Genomic DNA, 20,372 nt, shown 5'->3' on the forward strand with positions numbered 1-20,372 from the left:
GCTGAACTACAGAAAGCAAAGTTCCGAGTTCAGGAAAGCCAAAACAATTAGGATTTCTGGAGTAAAATATTTCATAGAAAAGAGGTATGCTGAGAGAGAGGCAGAAAGCTCTAACAGAAAGGTCACCTTGGGTAAAACTTGTACATTCATATAAGAAAGCTTCCAACAATGGAGGAAAAAGAACCCAAACACAACAGGTGGAAAAATTCCCAAGCATACACACAGACAGGATGTTTGGAAAGAGCGGAAAGATCTTCTACTATGTGAAGTATTAGATGCTCTGTATCCAAGAGTATTATTGTCTTACTAGTGTGACCAAGTTAATCTTAAAGAATGCTCTAGGAAAAGCTTTGGAGCCACGGAGGAAAGCACAGCAACAGGGGTGCGGGGGACAAAGTGGAGAGATTCCTGCACAGAGGATAAGTGCCAACCGGCACTCACCAGTCCGAGAGGCTTGTCTGCTCCCCCGCCGGGGCGGGCGGAGCTGGGAGCTGAGGCTCTGGCTTTGGTGGGAGCGCAGGGAGAGGACGGGGGTTAGCGGCGAGAACACAGCCTGGAGGGGGTTAGTGAGCCACGGCTGGCCGGGAGGGAGTCTGGGGAAAAGTCTGGACCTGCCAAAAAGGTAAGAGACTTTTTCTTCCCTCTTTGTTTCCTGGTGCGTGAGGAGAGGGGGTTAAGAACGCTGCTTAAAGGAGCTGCAGGGACGGGCGTGAGCCACGGCTAAAAGTGCAGACCCCAGAGACAGCCATGAGACGCTAAGGCTGCTGCTGCCGCCACCAAGAAGCCTGTGTGCGAGCACAGGTCACGATCCACACCTCCCTTCCGGGGAGCCTGTGCAGCCCGACACAGCCAGGGTCCCGGGATCCAGGGACAACTTCCACGGGAGAACGCACGGCGCGCCTCAGGCTGGCGCAACGTCATGCCGGCCTCTGCTTCTGCAGGCTCGCCCCACACTCCATGCCCCTCCCTCCCACCGGCCTGAGTGAGCCAGAGACCCGAATCAGCGGCTCCTTTAACCCCATCCTGTCTCAGCGAAGAACAGACGCCCTCAGGCGACCTACACACAGAGGCGGAGCCAAATCCAAAGCTGAGCCCCTGGGAACTGTGCGAACAAAGAGAAAGGGAAATCTCTCCCAGCAGCCTCAGAAGCAGCGGATTAAAGCTCCACAATCAATTTGATTTACCCTGCATCTATGGAATACATGAATAGACAACGAATCATCCCAAATTAAGGAGGTGGACTTTGAGAGCAAGAGTTATGATTTTTTCTCCTTTTCCTTTTCTTGTGTGTATGTGTATGCTTCTGTGTGAGATTTTGGCTGTATAGCTTTGCTTCCACCATTTGTCTGAGGGTTCTATCCGTCTGTTTTTTAAAAAATTTTTTTCTTAATAATTACTTTTTATTTTAGTAACTTTATTTTATTTTACTTTATCTTCGTTCTTTCCTTCCTTCCTTCCATCCTTTAGACAACGAATCATCACAAATTGAGGAGGGGGACTTTGAGAGCAAGATTTATGATTTTTTCCTGTTTTCCTCTTTTTGTGAGTGTGTATGTGTATGGTTCTATGTGAGATTTTGTCTGTATAGCTTTGCTTCCACCATTTGTCCTAGGGCTCTATCTGTCTGCTTTTTGTTGTTTTTGTTTTTTCTCTTAATAATTATTTTTTATTTTAATAACTTTCTTATATTTTACCTTACTTTATTTGATCTTCTTTTTTCCTTCCTTCCCTCCTTCCTTCCTTCCTCCCTCCCTCACTCCTTTCTTTCTTTCTTTCTTTCTTTCTGTCTACTTCTACTAATTCTTTCTTTCTAAATTTTCTCCCTTTTATTCTGAGCCGCCTGGATGAAAGGCTCTTGGTGCTGCAGCCAGGAGTCAGTGCTGTGCCTCTGAGGTGGGAGAGCCAACTTCAGGACACGGGTCCACAAGAGACCTCCCAGCTCCACATGGTATCAAACGGCGAAAATCTCCCAGAGATCTCCATCTCAACACCAGCATCCAGCTTCATTCAAAGACCAGCAAGCTACATTCAGGAAATCCTATGCCAAACAACTAGCAAGACACCACCCATTAGCAGAGAGGCTGCCTAAAATCATAATAAGTCCACAGACACCCCAAAACACACCACCAGACGTGGACCTGCCCACCAGAGAGACAAGATCCAGCCTCATCCACCAGAACACAGGCACTAGTCCCCTCCACCAGGAAGCCTACACAACCCACTGAACCAACCTTAGCCACTGGGGACAGACACCAAAAACAACAGGAGCTACGAACCTGCAACCAGCAAAAAGGAGACCCCAAACACCATAAGATAAGCAAAATGAGAAGACAGAAAAACACACAGCAGATGAAGGAGCAAGATAAAAACCCATCAGACCTACCAAATGAAGGGGAAATAGGCAGTCTTCCTGAAAAAGAATTCAGAATAATGATAGTAAAGATGATCCAAATTCTTGGACACAGAATAGACAAAACACAAGAAACATTTAACAAGGACCTAGAAGAACTAAAGATGAAACAAACAACGATGAACAACACAATAAATGAAATGAAAATTAGATGGGATCCATAGCAGAATAACTGAGGCAGAAGAACGGATAAGTGACCTGGAAGATAAAATAGTGGAAATAACTACTGCAGAGCAGAAGAAAGAAAAAAGAATGAAAAGAACTGAGGACAGTCTCAGAGACCTCTGGGACATTAAACGAACCAACATTTGAATTATACAGGTTACAGAAGAAGAGAAAAAGAAAGGGACTGAGAAAATATTTGAAGAGATTATAGTTAAAAACTTCCCTAATATGGGAAAGGAAATAGTTAATCAAGTGCATGAAGCACAGAGAGTCCCATACAGGATAAATCCAAGGAGAAATACGACAAGACACATATTAATCAAACTATTAAAAATTAAATGCAAAGAAAACATATTAAAAGCAGCAAGGGAAAAACAACAAATAACACACAGGGGAACCCCCCATAAGGTTAACAGCTGATCTTTCAGCAGAAACTGCAAACCAGAAGGGACTAGCAGGACATATTTAAAGTGATGAAGGAGAAAAACCTGCAACCAAGATTATTCTACCCAGCAAGGATCTCATTCCGATTTGGTAGAGAAATTAAAACCTTTACAGACAAGCAAAAGCTGAGAGAGTTCAGCACCACAAAACCAGCTCTACAACAACTGCTAAAGGAATTTCTCTAGGCAAGAAACACAAGAGAAGGAAAAGACCTACAATAACGAACCCAAAACAATTAAGAAAATGGGAATAGGAACATACATATCGATAATTACCTTAAATGTAAATGGACTAAATGCTCCCACCAAAAGACACAGATTGGCTGAATGGATACAAAAACAAGACCCATATATTTGCTGTCTACAAGAGACCCACTTCAGACCTAGAGACACATACAGATTGAAAGTAAGGGGATGGAAAAAGGTATTTCATGCAAATGGAAACCAAAAGAAAGCTGGAGTAGCAATTCTCATATCAGACAAAATAGACTTTAAAATAAAGACTATATCGATCCAAGAAGAAGATATAACAATTGTAAATATTTATGCACCCAACATAGGAGCACCTCAATACATAAGGCAAAAACTAGCAGCCATAAAAGGGGAAATCGACAGTAACACATTCATAGTAGGGGACTTCAACACCCCACTTTCACCAATGGACAGATCATCCAAAATGAAAATAAATAAGGAAACACAAGCTTTAAATGATACATTAAACAGGATGGACTTAATTGATATTTATAGGACACTCCATCCAAAAACAACAGAATACACATTTTTCTCAAGTGCTCATGGAACATTCTCCAGGATAGATCATATCTTGGGTCACAAATCAAGCCTTGGTAAATTTAAGAAAATTGAAATTGTATCAAGTATCTTTTCCGACCACAACGCCATGAGACTAGATATCAATTATAGGAAAAGAGCTGTAAAAAATACAAACACATGGAGGCTAAAGAATACACTACTTAATAACGAAGTGATCACTGAAGAAATCAAAGAGGAAATTAAAAAATACCTAGAAACAAATGACAGTGGAGACACGATGACCACAAATCTATGGGATGCAGCAAAAGCAGTTCTAACAGGGAAGTTTATAGCAATACAATCCTACCTTAAGAAACAGAAAACATCTCGAATAAACAACCTAACCTTGCACCTAAAGCAATTAGAGAAAGCAGAACAAAAAAAACCCAAGGTTAGCAGAAGGAAGGAAATCATAAAAATCAGATCAGAAATAAATGAAAAAGAAATGAAGGAAACGATAGCAAAGATCAATAAAACTAAAAGCTGGTTCTTTGAGAAGATAAACAAAATTGATAAACCATTAGCCAGACTCATCAAGAAAAAAAGGGAGAAGACTCAAATCAATAGAATTAGAAATGAAAAAGGAGAAGTAACAACTGACACTGCAGAAATACAAAAGATCATGAGGGATTACTACAAGCAACTCTATGCCAATAAAATGGACAACCTGGAAGAAATGGACAAATTCTTAGAAAGGCACAACCTGCCGAGACTGAACCAGGAAGAAATAGAAAATATGAACAGACCAATCACAAGCACTGAAATTGAAACTGTGATTAAAAATCTTCCAACAAACAAAAGCCCGGGACCAGATGGTCTCACAGGCGAATTCTATCAAACATTTAGAGAAGAACTAACACCGATCCTTCTCAAACTCTTCCAAAATATAGCAGAGGAGGAACACTCCCCAACTCATTCTACGAGGCCACCATCACCCTGATTCCAAAACCAGACAAGGATGTCACAAAGAAAGAAAACTACAGGCCAATATCACTGATGAACATAGATGCAAAAATCCTCAACAAAATACTAGCAAACAGAATCCAACAGCACATTAAACGGATCATACACCATGATCAAGTGGGGTTTATTCCAGGAATGCAAGGGTTCTTCAATATACGCAAATCAATCAACGTGATACACCATATTAACAAATTGAAGGAGAAAAACCATATGATCATCTCAATAGATGCAGAGAAAGCTTTTGACAAAATTCAATACCCATTTATGATAAAACCCAGCAGAAAGTAGGCATAGAGGGAACTTTCCTCAACATAATAAAGTCCATGTATGACAAACCCACAGGCAACATCATCCTCAATGGTGAAAAACTAAAAGCATTTCCACTAAGATCAGGAAAAAGACCAGGTTGCCCACTCTCACCAGTCTTATTCAACATAGTTTTGGAAGTTTTAGCCACAGCAGTCAGAGAAGAAAAGGAAATAAAAGGAATCTAAATCAGCAAAGAAGAAGTACAGCTGTCACTGTTTGCAGATGCCATGATACTATACATACAGAATCCTAAATATGCTACCAGAAAACTACTAGAGCTAATCAATGAATTTGGTAAAGTAGCAGGATACAAAATTAATGCACAGAAATCTCTGGCATTCCTATACACTAATGATAAAAATCTGAAAGTGAAATCAAGAAAACACTCCCATTTACCATTGCAACAAAAAGAATAAAATATCTAGGAATAAACCTTCATAAGCAGACAAAAGACCTGTATGCAGAAAATTATAAGACACTGATGAAAGAAATTAAAGATGATACAAATAGATGGAGAGATATACCATGTTCTTGGATTGGAAGAATCAACATTGTAAAAATGACTGTACTCCCCAAAGCAATCTACAGATTCAATGCAATCCCTATCAAAGTACCACTGGCATTTTTCACAGAACTACAACAAAAAATTTCACAATTTGTATGAAAACACAAAAGACCCCGAATAGCCAAAGCAATCCTGAGAACAAAACACGGAGCTGGAGGAATCAGGCTCCCTGACTTCAGACTATACTATAAAGCTACAGTAATCAAGATAGTATGTTACTGGCACAAAAACAGAAAGATAGATCAATGGAACATGATAGAAAGCCCAGAGATAAACCCACCCACATATGTTCACCTTATCTTTGATAAAGGAGGCTAGAATGTACAGTGGAGAAAGGACAGCCTCTTCAATAAGTGGTGCTGGGAAAATTGGACAGGTACATGTAAAAGTATGAGATTAGATCACTCCCTAACACCATACACAAAAATAAGCTCAAAATGGATTAAAGACCTAAATGTAAGGCCAGAAACTATCAAACTCTTAGAGGAAAACATAGGCAGAACACTCCATGACATAAATCACAGCAAGATCCTTCTTGACCCATCTCCTAAAGTAATGGAGATAAAAACAAAAATAAACAAATGGGACCTAATGAAACTTCAAAGCTTTTGCACAGCAAAGGAAACCATAAACAAGACCAAAAGACAACCCTCAGAATGGGAGAAAATATTTGCAAATGAATCAACTGACAAAGGATTAATCTCTAAAATTTACAGGCAGCTCATGCAGCTCAATAACAAAAAAATAAACAACCCAATCCAAAAATGGGCAGAAGACCTAAATAGACATTTCTCCAAAGAAGATATACAGACTGCCCACAAACACATGAAAGAATGCTCAACATCATTAATCATTAGAGAAATGCAAATCAAAACTACAATGAGATATCATCTCACAACAGTCAGAATGGCCATCATCAAAAAATCTAGAAACAATAAATGCTGGAGAGGGTGTGGAGAAAAGGGAACCCTCTTGCACTGCTGGTGGGAATGTAAACTGATACAGCCATTGTGGAGAACAGTATGGAGGTTCCTTAAAACACTACAAATAGAACTACCATATGACCCAGCAATCACACTACTGGGCATATACCCTGAGAAAACCATAATTCCAAGAGTCATGTACCACAATGTTCATTGAAGCTCTCTTTACAATAGCCCTGAGATGGAAACAACCTAAGTGCCCATCATCGGATGAATGGATAGAGAAGATGTGGCACATATATATAATGGAATATTACTCAGCCATAAAAAGAAACGAAATTGAGCGCTATTTGTAATGAGGTGGATAGATCTAGAGTCTGTCATACAGAGTGAAGTAAGTCAGAAAGAGAAGGACAAATACCGTATGCTAACACATATATATGGAATTTAAGAAAAAAAAATGTTATGAAGAACCTAGGGGTAAAACAGGAATAAAGACAGAGACCTACTGGAGAACAGACTTGAGGATATGGGGAGGGGGAAGGGTGAGGTGTGTTAGGGCGAGAGAGAGACATGGACATATATATACTAACAAACGTAAGGTAGATAGCCAGTGGGAAGCAGCCGCATGGCACAGGGAAACCGGCTCGGTTCTTTGTGGCTGTCTGGAGGGGTGGGATAGGGAGGGTGGGAGGGAGGGAGACAAAGAGGGAAGAGATATGGGAACATATAACTGATTCATTTTGTTGTGAAGCAGAAACTAACACAGCATTGTAAAGCAATTATACTCCAATAAAGATGTTAAAAAAATAAGAATGCTCTAGACCTGAAATAACAAGCAAATACTGAGTTAATTTAAATGATTTGCTTGAATTAAATTACATTAGGGGCTTCCCTGGTGGTGCAGTGGTTGAGAGTCCGCCTGCCGATGCAGGGGACATGGGTTCGTGCCCCGGTCCGGGAAGATCCCACATGCTGCGGAGCAGCTGGGCCTGTGAGCCATGGCCGCTGCGCCTGCGCATCCAGAGACTGTGCTCCGCAACGGGAGAGGCCACAACAGTGAGAGGCCCCTGTAACGCCAAAAAAAAAAAAAAAAAAAAAAAATTACATTATAAGCAAGCACTGAAAGGATTAAAATTATTCTCAACTAATTTACTATTCCCCCAAAAAATGTCCCAAAGAACTTAAACAAATATCACAAAATCTAGCAGCCAACAATGCAAAAGTCACAATATGTAGCACACTATCAAAAATGAATAAGTATGGGGCGGGGAGCAGGAGACAAGATGGTGGAGCAGAAGAACTTGAGCTCACCTCCTCTCATGAAAACACCAAAATCATAACTGTAATCAACCATTGACAAAAAAGACTTGAACGTACCAAACAAGATATTCTACACCCAAAGACAAAGAAGAAGCAAAAATGAGATGGTAGGAGGGGAGCTTCTGTGATATAATCAAATCCCATGCTCACTGGGTAGGTGGCCTACAAGCTGGAAAATAATTATATTGCAGAGGTTTTCCCACAGGAGTGAGAATTCTGAGCCCCACGTCAGGCTCCCAAGTCTGTGGGTCTGGCATCAGGAGGAGGCGCTGCCAGAGCATTTGGCTTTGAACACTAGTGGGGCTTGAGGGCAGGAGCTCCAAAGGACTGGAGGAAACAGAGATTCCATTCTTGGAGGACACACACAAGGTTTCATGTGCACCAGGAACCAGGGCAAAGCAGTGACTCCATAGGAGCCTGCGCCAGACATAGCTGTGGGTCTTGGATGGTTTCCTGGAGAAGCGGGGGTTGGCCGTGGCTGTCTGTGGGGGCAAGTACACTGCTGGCGGAGGCCTCAATAAATAATCATCACCATGAGCTCTTCGGGAGATCGTCATCTTGGCACCAACAGCTGACCCCAACCAACAGCCTACAGGCTCCAGTGCAGGGATGCCTCGGGCCAAACAACCAACAAGGTGGGCACACAGCCTCACCTACCAGCAGACAGGCTGCCTAAAGTCTTCCTAACCCCACAGCTGCCTCTAAACAAACCCCCAACAAGGTCCTGCGCACCAGAGGGACAAGACCCAGCTCCACCCACCAGTGGGCAGGCACCAGTCTCTCCAACCAGGAAGCCTACACAAGTCTCTGGACCAAACTCACCAACCAGGGGGCAGACACCAGAAGCAAAAGGAACTACAGTCCTGCAAACTGAGGAATGGAGACCACAAACACAGAAAGTTAGATAAAATAAGACGGCAGAGAAGTATGGCCCAGACGAAGGAACAAGATAAAAACCACAGAGTAACAACTAAGTGAAACAGAGGTAGCCAATGTAACTGAAAAAGAATACAGAGTAATGATAATAAAGCTGATCCAAGATCTTGGAAAAAGAATGAGGCACAGATGAAGAAGATAGAAGAAATGTTTAATAATGCACTAGAAGCTCTGAGAAGGGAGTTGAACAATACAGTAACTGAAATATAAATACATGAGAGGAATCAATAGCAGGAAAAATGAGGCAGACTAACAAGTGAGCTGGAAGACAGATTGTTGGAAATCACTGCTGCAGAACAGATAAAGAAAAAAGAATGCAAAGAAATGAGAACAGTCTAAGAGACCTCTGGGACAACATTATATGCACCAATATTCGCATTATAGGGGTTCCAGAAGAAGAGAGAGAGAAAGGGCCTGAGAAAATATTTGAAGAGATAATAACTGAAGATTTCCCTAACATGGGAAAGTAAACAGTCACCCAAGTCCAGGAACTGCAGAGGCCCAGTTAGGATAAACCCAAGGAGGAACACACTGAGACACACATTAATCAAATTGACAAAAATTAAAGACAAGGAGAAAATATTAACAGCAACAAGGATAAGCAACAAATAACATACAACAAAATTCCCGTAAAGTTATGAGCTGATTTTTCAGCAGAAACTCTGCAGGCCAGAAGGGAGTGGTATGATATACTGAAAGCGATGAAAGGGAATAATCTACAACCAAGAATCCTCTACCCAGCAAGGCTCTCGTTCAGATTCGATGGAGAAATCAAAAGTTTTACAGACAAGCAAAACCTGAGAGAATTCAGCACCACCAAACCACCTTTAAAGCAAATGCTAAAGGAACTTCTCCAGATGTAAAGAAAAAGTCACAACTAGAAACAAGAAACAAGAAAATTATTAATGGAAAAGTTCACTGATAAAGGCAAACAGAGTAAAGGTAGGAAATCATCCATACAGAAATGATATCAAAGCCAGCAACTGTGAGAAGAGGATGGTACAAATGTAGGATATTGGAAATGCATTTGAAATTAAAAGACCAGCAGCTTAAAACAATCTTGTTTATATACAGACTTCTATATCAAAACCTCATGGTAACCATAAACCGAAAATCTACAATAGAGACACACACACAAAAGGAGAAACAGCAAGGCAAACACAACTCTAAAGATAGTCATCAAATCACCAGAGAAGAGAAAAGAGGAAGGAAAGAAAAAAGCCCCACAAACACAAATTCAAAACAATTAACAAAATGGCAATAAGAACATACATATAGATATGCTCCACCCAAAAGACTTATAGGCTGGCTGAATGGATACAAAAACAAGACCCATATATATGCTGTCTACAAAAAACCCACTTCAGACCTAGGGACACATACAGACTGAAAGTGAAGGAATGGAAAAAGATATTCCAAGCAAATGGAAATCAAAAGAAAGCTGGAGTACCAATCTTCTTATAAGACAAAATAGACTTTAAAATAAAGACTGTCGGGCTTCCCTGGTGGTGCAGTGGTTGAGAGTCCGCCTGCCGATGCAGGGGACACGGGTTCATGCCCCGGTCCGGGAAGATCCCACATGCCGCAGAGGGGATAGGCCCATGAGCCATGGCCACTGAGCCTGCATGTCTGGAGCCTGTGCTCCGCAACGGGAGAGGCCACGGCAGTAAGAGGCCCGCGTACCGAAAAAAAAAAAAAAGACTGTTACAAAAGACAAATAAGGACACTGAATAATGATCAAGGGATTCATCCAAGAAGAAGATATAAAAGTTATAAATATATATGCCCCAACATAGGAGCAACTTGATACATAAGGCAAATACTAACAGCCATAAAAGGAGAAATCAACAGTAACACATAATAGTGGGAGATTTCAATGCCACTATTATTAAGCCCCACCTTCAAAGGACAGATCATCCACACAGAAAATCACTAAGGAAACACAAGTCTTAAATGACTTAGTTGATATTTATAAGACATTCCATCTGACAGCAGCAGAATACACATTCTTCTCAAGTGCACACAGAACAATCTCCAGGATAGATCACATCTTGGGTCACAAATCAAGCCTCTGTAAATTTAAGATTTACATCATAGCAAGCATCTCCTCCAACCACAGTGCTATGAGATTAGAAATCCATTACAAGGAAAAAAACTGTAAAAAACACAAACACATGGAGAATAAACAATATATTACTAAACAACCAATGGATCACTGAAGAAATCAAAGAGGAAATAAAAAAATACTTAGACACAAATGAAAATGAAAACATGACGATCTGAAACGTGGGAGGCAGCAAAAGCAGTTCTAAGGGGGAGGTTCATAGCATACAACCTTACCACAGGAAAGAAGAAAAATCTCAAACATTAACAACCTAATCTTACACCAAAAGCAACTAGAGAAAGAAGAACAAACAAATTCCAAAGGTAGCATAAGGAAAGCAATAATAAAGATTAGAGCAGAAATAAATGAAATAGAGTGAGAAAAAAATAGAAAAGGTCAATGAAACTAAAAGCTGGTTCTTTGAAAAGATAAAAAATTGGTAAACCTTTAGCCAGACTCATCAAGAAAAAAAGGGAGAGGGCTCAAATCAATAAAATTAGAAAAGAAAAAGGAGAAGTTACAACTCACACCATAGAAACACAAAGGATCTATAAGAGACTACTACAAGCAACTATATGCCAATAAAATGGACAACCTAGAAGTAATGGACAAATTCTTAGAAAGTTACAATCTCCCAAGACTGAACCAGGAAGAAATAGAAAATATAAACAGACCAATCACAAGTACTGAAATTGAAACTGTGATTAAAAAATTTCCAAGAAACAAAAGTCCAGGACCAGATGGCTTCACAGGCGAATTCCATCAACATTTAGAGAAGAGGTAACACCTATCTTTCTGGAACTCTTCCAAAAAATTGCAGAGGAAGGAATACTCCCAAACTTGTTCTATGAGGCCACCATCACCCTGATACCAAAATGAGACAAAGTCACCACAAAAAAGAAAATTACAGGCCAATATCACTGATGAACATAGATGCAAAAATACTCAACAAAATACTAAAAAAATGAATTCAACAATACATTAAAAGGATCATACACAATGACCAAGTGGGATTTATCCCAGGGATGCAAGAATTCTTCAATATGCACAAATCAATCAGTATGATACACCACATTAACAAACAGAAGAATAAAAACTGTATCATCATCTCAACAGAAGCAGAAAAAGCTTTCGACAAAATTCAGCACCCATTTATTATAAAAACTCTCCAAATGTGGGCACAGAGGAAACCTACCTCAACATAATAAAGGCCATATATGACAAGCCCACAGCTAACATCATTCTCAACCATGAAAAGTTGAAAGCATTTCCTCAAGATCATGAACAAGACAAGGTCTCCAGTCTTGCCACTTTTATAGTTTTGGAAGTCCTAGCCATTGCAATCAGAGAAGAAAAGGAAAGAAAAGGAATCCAAATTGGAAAAGAAGAAGTAAAACTGTCACTGTTCACAAATGACACAACATTATACATAGAAAATCCTAAAGATGCTAAAAGAAAACTACTAGAGCTAATCAGTGAATTTGGTAAGGTTGCAGGATACAAAATTGATGCACAGAAATCTCTTGCATTCCTATACATTAACAATGAAAGATCAGAAAGAGAAGTTAAGGAAACAATCCCATTTACCATCCCATCAAAAAGAATAAAATACCTAGGAATAAACCTACCAAAGGAAGCAAAAGACCTGTACTCTGAAAACTGTAAGATGCTGATGAAAGAAACTGAAGATGACACAAACAGATGGGAATATATACCATGCTGTTGGATTGGAAGAAACAATATTATCAAAATGACTATTCTACCCAATGCAATCTACAGATCCAATGCAATCTGTATCAAATTATCAATGGCATTTTTCACAGAACTAGAAGAAAAAATTGAAAATTTGTATGGAGACAAAAAAGACCCTGAATAGCCAAAGCAATCTTGAGAAAGAAAAACAGAGCTGGAGGAGTCAGGCTCCCTGACTTCAGACTATCCTACAAAGCTACAGTCATCAAAACAGTATGGTACTGGCACAAAAACAGAAATATAGATCAATGGAACAGGATAGAAAGCCCAGAAATAAACCCACACAACTATGGTCAATTAATCTACAACAATGGAGGCCGGAACATACAATGGACAAAAGACAACCTTTTCAATAAATGGTGCTGGGAAAACTGGACAGCAACATGTAAAAAGAATGACACTAGAACATTCTCTAACACCACAGACAAAAATAAACTCAAAATGGATTAAAGACCTAAATGTAAGGCCAGATACTATAAAACTCTTAGAGGAAAACAGGCAGACACTCTTTGGCATAAATTGCAGCAACATCTATTTAGATCCACCTCCTAGAGTAATAAAAATAAAAACAGAAATAAACAAATGGGACCTAATTAAACTTAAAACCTTTTGCACAGCACAGGAAACCATAAACAAAACAAAAAGACAACCTACAGAATGAGATAAAATATTTGCAAAGAAAGCAACTGACAAAGGATTAATCTCCAAACTATACAAACAGCTCATGCAGCTCAATATCAAAAAAACCCACAAAACAAAACAATCAATAAATGGGCAAAAGATGTAAATAGACATTTCTCCGAAGAAGACATACAGATGGCCAAAAAGCACAGGAAAAGAGGCTCAACATCTCTAATTATTAGAGAAATGCAAATCAAAACTACAATGATGTATCACCTCACACCAGTCTGACTGGCCATCATCAAAAAGTCTATGAACAATAAATGCTGGAAGGGTGTGGAGAAAAGGGAACCCTCCTCCATTGTCGGTGAGAATGTAATTTGGTATAAGCACTATGGAGAACAGTATGGAGGTTTCTTGAAAACCTAAAAATACAACTACCATATGAATGACCCAGCAATCCCACTCTTGGGCATATAACCGGAGAAAACCATAATTTAAAATGATGCATGCATCCCAATGTTTACTGCAGCACTATTTACAGTAGCCAAGACAAGGAAGTAACCTAAGTGTCCATCAACAGAGGAATGGATAAAGATGTGGTGCATATCTACAGTGGAATATTACTCAGCCATAAAAAAGAATAAAATAATGCCATTTGCAACATTTGCAGCAAAAAGAATAAAATAATGCCATTTGCAGATGGACCTAGAGTCTATCACACTAAGTGAAGTCAGACAGAGAAAGATAAATATAACACGATATCCTTACATGTGGACTCTAAAAAAATGATGTAAGTGAACTTATTTACAAAACAGAAACAGACTCATAAATTTGAAAACAAATTTATGGTTACCAAAGGGGGAAGGTTGGGGAGGGACTAGTTAGGAGTTTGGGATTAACATATACACACTACTGTGTATCAAATAAACAAGGATATACTTTATAGTACAGGGAACTCTACTCAATATTCTATAATAATCTATATGGAAAAAGAATCTGAAAAAGAATGCTTATATGAATATGTAAAACTAAATCACTCTGCTGTACCTTGAAACTACTACAACATCATAAATCAACTACACCCCAGTATAAAATTAAAATTAAATTTTAAAAAAATGACCAAGTATGAAAAGAAGGAAAACATGATTCATGACCAGGAAACAAGTCAATCAATGCGACAGAAGAAAAAGTGTCATCTGAGATTAAATTTGCTTCCAAGGACCTCAAAGCTGCTATTCTAATACACTCCATAAGTTAAAGAAGATAGAGAAAAACATGAACATGCTGAGAAAACAAAGTTAAAACAAAAGTCCAGAACTGAACTTCAAGGCAGGACAATATACTCCACGGAGGGGAGAAAAACACTAAAAGACTCCAAAGGGTTTTGTTATAAGAATTACCAATATTTACATCAGATATAAAAACTGACATAGATCTCTTTAATAAGACATGTAGGTTCTCATGTGCTTTTGCACTCATTTTGTTATATTCCCATCATATACTTATTTGGAAACTGCATTGTTTGCTTGTGAATGGTGCAAAAGGCTAATACCTTAGTGTCGTTATGGCAACTTTTGACCTCAAAGGTACTCTGAAAAGGTCACTGGGACTCCCAAGTCAAAGGGCCATATGGTCCTAATAGACCTGCCATATTCAGTGCCTCCAGGAATTCCTCATTAATTTCAAAGGGCACCCGGCCAACTGAGCACTCTATTACTCTAGTGGTTCTTAAGTTGTGGTTCTGGGGTGACATATGAGAATCTGCATTTCTAACAAATTTTCCCAATGATTCAAAAGTCTAATATGAGTCTAATATTAATATTAGAATGTCTAATGTTCTGGGGTGACATAAAAATCTGCATTTCTAACAAATTTTCCCAGATGATTCAAAAGTCTAATATTAAAGTCTAATATTAATATGAGAATGGCAGACATTTCTGTTCCCCTGTGATTTATTCTAAATGGCAGCTTTTAAAAAAAAGTCAGTATGCCCAAACATGAGATTTTCAAACTGTTCATGCTTATCTTACAAATTCAGTACATTATTCTTACTAACCTTCTCTGCTAAATAAAGGACCTAAAATTAAGTATTAACTTTCACCTGCCCCAATCAAGTTAGGTTCCTCTTGTCTCCCCAAACCAGTGTCTGGAATCCTGAGCAAACTCAAAGTGCTAGTACTTATCCAAAAATATAATGAGTCTTTTAGACAAATGAATAAATAAAACCCATTGCCAGCTGACCAGATCTAAAAGAAAAGTTAAGTCATCTGGATTTTTAAAAATTATACCAAGTGTAAATATGAATCTACACAAAAGAAATAAAAAGAAATATAAATGGACAATATATAAATAAAACACATTATTCTCGTTTTAAAAATATATTGAAGTGCAAATAACATTTTATAAGAAGAAAACAATGTACTATGTGGATTACAAGATATGTAGAAGTAAAATAAATGACAACAAGAACACAAAGGATGAAAGACAGAAAAGGAAAATATTCTGTAATAACACAGTTGAAGTAACAAGATATTATTTGAAGGCAGACTGACACTTTAGAGATGTATATTTGGAAACCACTAAAAATACAAACAAGTATATCTCAGAAGCCAAAAGTGGTTAAAGGAGATTCATTAAAAATAAGTAGTTAAGGGAATTGCTTGGTGGTCCAGTGCTTAGGACTTGTGCTTTCACTGCTGAGGGTCCAGGTTCAATCCCTGGTCAGGGAACTGAGATCCTGCATGCCACACAGTGCAGCCAAAGGAAAAAAAAAAAAAAAGGGGGGGGGGGGGGGGAACGAGTTAATCACAGAGAAGGCAGGAAAAATGGGGGAAAAAAGACAAAAAACTAGAAGGTAAACAGCAAGAAGGTTTCAAATTCAACCACAAAGATAACATTAAATATAACTGATATGAACATTTTGCTAAAACACAAAAATTGTCAGAGCTAATAAAAAGTAAAACAAACATACTGTCTCTTAGAAACTGACTGTGAATGTAAAGACACAGGTTAGAAATAAAAAGACAGAAAAACTATATGTCACACGAAGCACACAATAAGCAAATGATAGTCTGACTGACTATACAGTACCAAAAAAAATTCAGGAAAAGAAATACTACCAGGAATAAAAATAAACAATGCAAAATGCTAAAAGGGAAAATTCATCAGGAGGATGTAACAATCCTAAGTGCTTTGCCACTTAAAAACAGAGCTTCAAAATGCCTGAAGCAAATCTTGTTAAAAAAGATAACACACAAATTATACTTAGATACTCACATTCCTTTCTCAATATTTAATAAAACAAGTAGATAAGATATTAAAAGGATACAGAAGCCTTCAGCAATACGATCAGCCCACTGGAACTAATCCCCATCAAGAAAAAGTACTCTTTTCAGTCACATATGGAACATTCCCCAGGATCATATGCTAGGCCCTAAGACAAATTTCAATACATTCAATAAGATTGAACCATGCATGAAATATTATCCAGAGGGACACACACAGGATATAAAAATTATAACAATAAGAAATTATGAAACAGATAGTTGGAAAGTAAACAAATTCTACAAAACCAATGGATCAAACAAGAAATCACAGGACATTTAAAAAAATATCTTGGATTAAATGAAAATAAAAACACAACATCAAAACTTGTGTGATGCAGCTAAAGCAGTTTTCAAAGGAAAATAGAGAGCCTTATGCTTACATTAAAAAAGCAAAACCGGGATTTCCCTGGTGGAGCAGTGGTTAAGAATTCGCCTGTCAATGCAGGGGACACAGGTTCAAGTCCTGATCCAGGCAGATACCACACACTGCAGAGCAACTAAGCCCATGTGCCACAACTACTGAGCCTGCGCTCTAGAGCCTGTGATCCACAACTACTGGGCCCACACGCCACAACTACCGAAGCCTGCACGCCTAGAGCCCGTGCTCCTCAACAAGAGAAGCCACCGCAATGAGAAGCCCACGCACCACAATGAGAAGCCCACACAACATAACGAAGAGTAGGCCCCGCTTACTGCAACTAGAGAAAGGCTGCATGCAGCAACGAAGACCCAATGCAGCCAAAAATAATTAATTAAAAATAAATAAATAAATAAAAATAATAAAGCAAAACCAAGTCTCAATTCATGAGCTTAAATTTTATCATAAAACAGCAAAGAAAGGAAGGGCAAGGTAAACCAAATCAGTATAGAAAATCCTAAGGTATCCAGAAATAAATAAATAAACTTCTGAAAGTTAATAACCAGGTTCATCAAGGTTGCAGAATACAAGATAAATATGCAAAACTCAGCTGTATTTCTATGTACTAGCAATGAGCAATCCAAATACGAAATAAAGAAAACAATTCCATTTACAATAGCATCAAACAGAATAAAATATTTAGAATAGCTTTAACAAAAGTATAAACCTTGCCCATTTTAAGCAACAAAATATCATTGCAATAAAATTTAAAAGGCCTAAATAAATGAAAAGACAGATAATCTCAATGTTCATGGATCAGAAGAATTAAAGTTGTCAAGATGGCAATACTCCAGGAGTTGAGCTACAGTCGAACCCTCTCAAAATCTCAGCTCTACTCTTTTACAGAAACTGACAAACCAATTCTAAAATTTCGGAAATGCGAGTTACCCAGAATAGCTAAAACAAACGATAAAGAAAAAACTTGGAGGGCTCACACTATTCAATTTCAATTACTCTGTTATAGAAAACACTCCTGTTTCTCATCTATATTACTGTCTCTACTCACAAAATACTTCTGTATTCTCAGTACTGCTTCACTGCTGGTCACTGAATGTGTAGAGGTTTTTCCCACTACCTGGCAACTCTGCAATACGAGCAAGGTGTCCTACATTCAATTCAGTTCTGACATATCTACTTGGAGTTTGCATCAGATCCCACAGGCTAGGGGTTCAGTCCCACAAGATTGCCTCTCCTCACACTTTAGATGTCAATTACAAGTCCAGGTTGCTACCTGTGCTTCTGACCAGCTACCTATAAATGGGAGGTTCCCACATCCTGGTCCTCAGGTTTAATTTGCTAGAATGGCTCACAGAACTCAGGAAAACAGTTTGCTTACTATTAATAGATTGCCAGGTTTATTACAAAGCATACAACTCAGAAACAGCCAGATGAAAAAGCTGCATAGGGCAAAGCTTCCATGTTCTGTCCAAGAGCATCAACCTCCCACCACCTACAAGTGTTCAGCAACAACAAAGCTCTCTGAACCATAGAGTCCAGAAATTTTTATGGAGATTTCATTATGTAGGAATAACTGTTATTAGTAATTAAGTCAAGCCCTGGAGGTCAGGGGGTGGGCCTGAAAGTCCCAACCCTCAAATCACTTGATTGGTATTCCTGGCAACAAGCCTACATCCTCAGGGAGTTTCCAAATGCTACCTCATTAACATGAACTAGGGCATGGTTGAAAGGGGCTTGTTATGAATAACAAAAGACACCTCAATCTCTCTTACACTTAGGAAATCGCAAGGGATTTAGAACTCTGCCAGGAACAGGGATGAAGACTAAATCTTCTTTCTTATTATAAATCACAATATCATACCATACTATTAAGGTAGTACTGGTGTGAGAATAAACATTATAAAAATAAAAATAGAGACCAATGGAATAGAAGTGAGAGGACAGAAATAAACCCTTACATCTATAGACAACTAAATTTCAACAAGGGGGCTACAATTCAATCAGAAAAATATAGTCTTTTCAACAAATGATGTTGGAAAACACTTCACTATTCACATGCAAAAGAATGAAGTTGTAACACATACCATCTATAAAAATTAACTCAAAATGAATAACAGACCTGAATGTAGAGAAAAAATGTATAAAATATACAGAAAAAAATAGGAGTAAATGTTTTTGACTTTGAGTTAGGCAAAGTTTTCTGAGATTTGACAAAAAAGAGGAAAAGAGAAAATAGGCCAGCTGGATATTATCAAAATAAAAAACTTTTGCGATTCAAAGAGCTCCATGTAGAAAGTGAAAAGACAACTCACAGAATGGAAGAAAATATTTACAAAACATATAACTGATAAAGAGACTTGGAACCAGATTATATTAAAAAATCTTAAAAGTCAACAATGAATACAAATAACCCAACTTATAAATGGAGAATGGGATGTGAACAGACATTTCTCCAAGGAATATATACAAACAGCCAATAAGCAATTAACACATTAAAAATGCTCAAAATTAGAGAGATACAACTCATAACTATAATGAAATCCCACTTCACACTCCACTTTTTTAGAAGGGCTAAAAAAAAAAACCGACGGTAACAATTATTCAGGTACATGTGGAAAAACAGGAACCCTCACTCATTGCTGGTGGGGTGGTAAAAGAAGTGCCACTGCTTTGAAAAATTCTTTTGGCAGTTCCTAAAATTGTTAAACAGAGTTACCATATCACCCAGTAATTCTACGCTAAGTATATACAAAGTAGAATGGAAAACTGTGTGCACACAAAAACTCAACTGGTCTAGCAGCATTATTCATTAACAGTCAAAATGGAAACAACCCAAAGCCCACCAACGGAACAACAAAATGTGATATATCTATAAAATCAAATATTACTTAACCAGAAATTGAATTTGATTACGGATACATATTATAACACTGATGAACCTTAAAAAGATCATGCTAAGTAGAGGAAGCCGCTCAGAAAAAGCTTTAGATTTTGTGATTCTACTTATATGAAATCTCCAAAATAGGCAAATCTCTATAGACAACAGAGTAGGTTAGTAGATTAGGGTTTCTTCTTGAGGTGAAGAAAATATACTAAAACTAAATAGTGGTGATAGTTCCATATCTCTGTGAACATATTAAAAAATACTGAATTGTGGGGCTTCCCTGGTGGCGCAATGGTTGAGAGTTCGCCTGCCAATGCAGGGCACACAGGTTCCTGCCTCGGTCCGGGAAGATCCCACATGCTGTGGAGCGGCTAGGCCCATGAGCCATGGCCACTGAGCCTGTGCGTCTGGAGCCTGTCCTCTGCAACGGGAGAAGCCACAACAGTGAGAGGCCCGTGT

The 20,372-nt window shown here is 38.5% G+C and overlaps 1 pseudogene; it reads right to left on the reverse strand.

Annotated features, from left to right (window-relative positions):
* LOC103086336 (zinc finger protein OZF-like) overlaps positions 1-20,372 on the reverse strand; it is a 104,219-nt pseudogene that overhangs the window by 7,129 nt on the left and 76,718 nt on the right.

Source organism: Lipotes vexillifer, unplaced genomic scaffold (assembly GCF_000442215.2).
Source record: "Lipotes vexillifer unplaced genomic scaffold, Lipotes_vexillifer_v1.1 scaffold913, whole genome shotgun sequence".
Classification (NCBI taxonomy): Eukaryota; Metazoa; Chordata; class Mammalia; order Artiodactyla; family Lipotidae; genus Lipotes; species Lipotes vexillifer.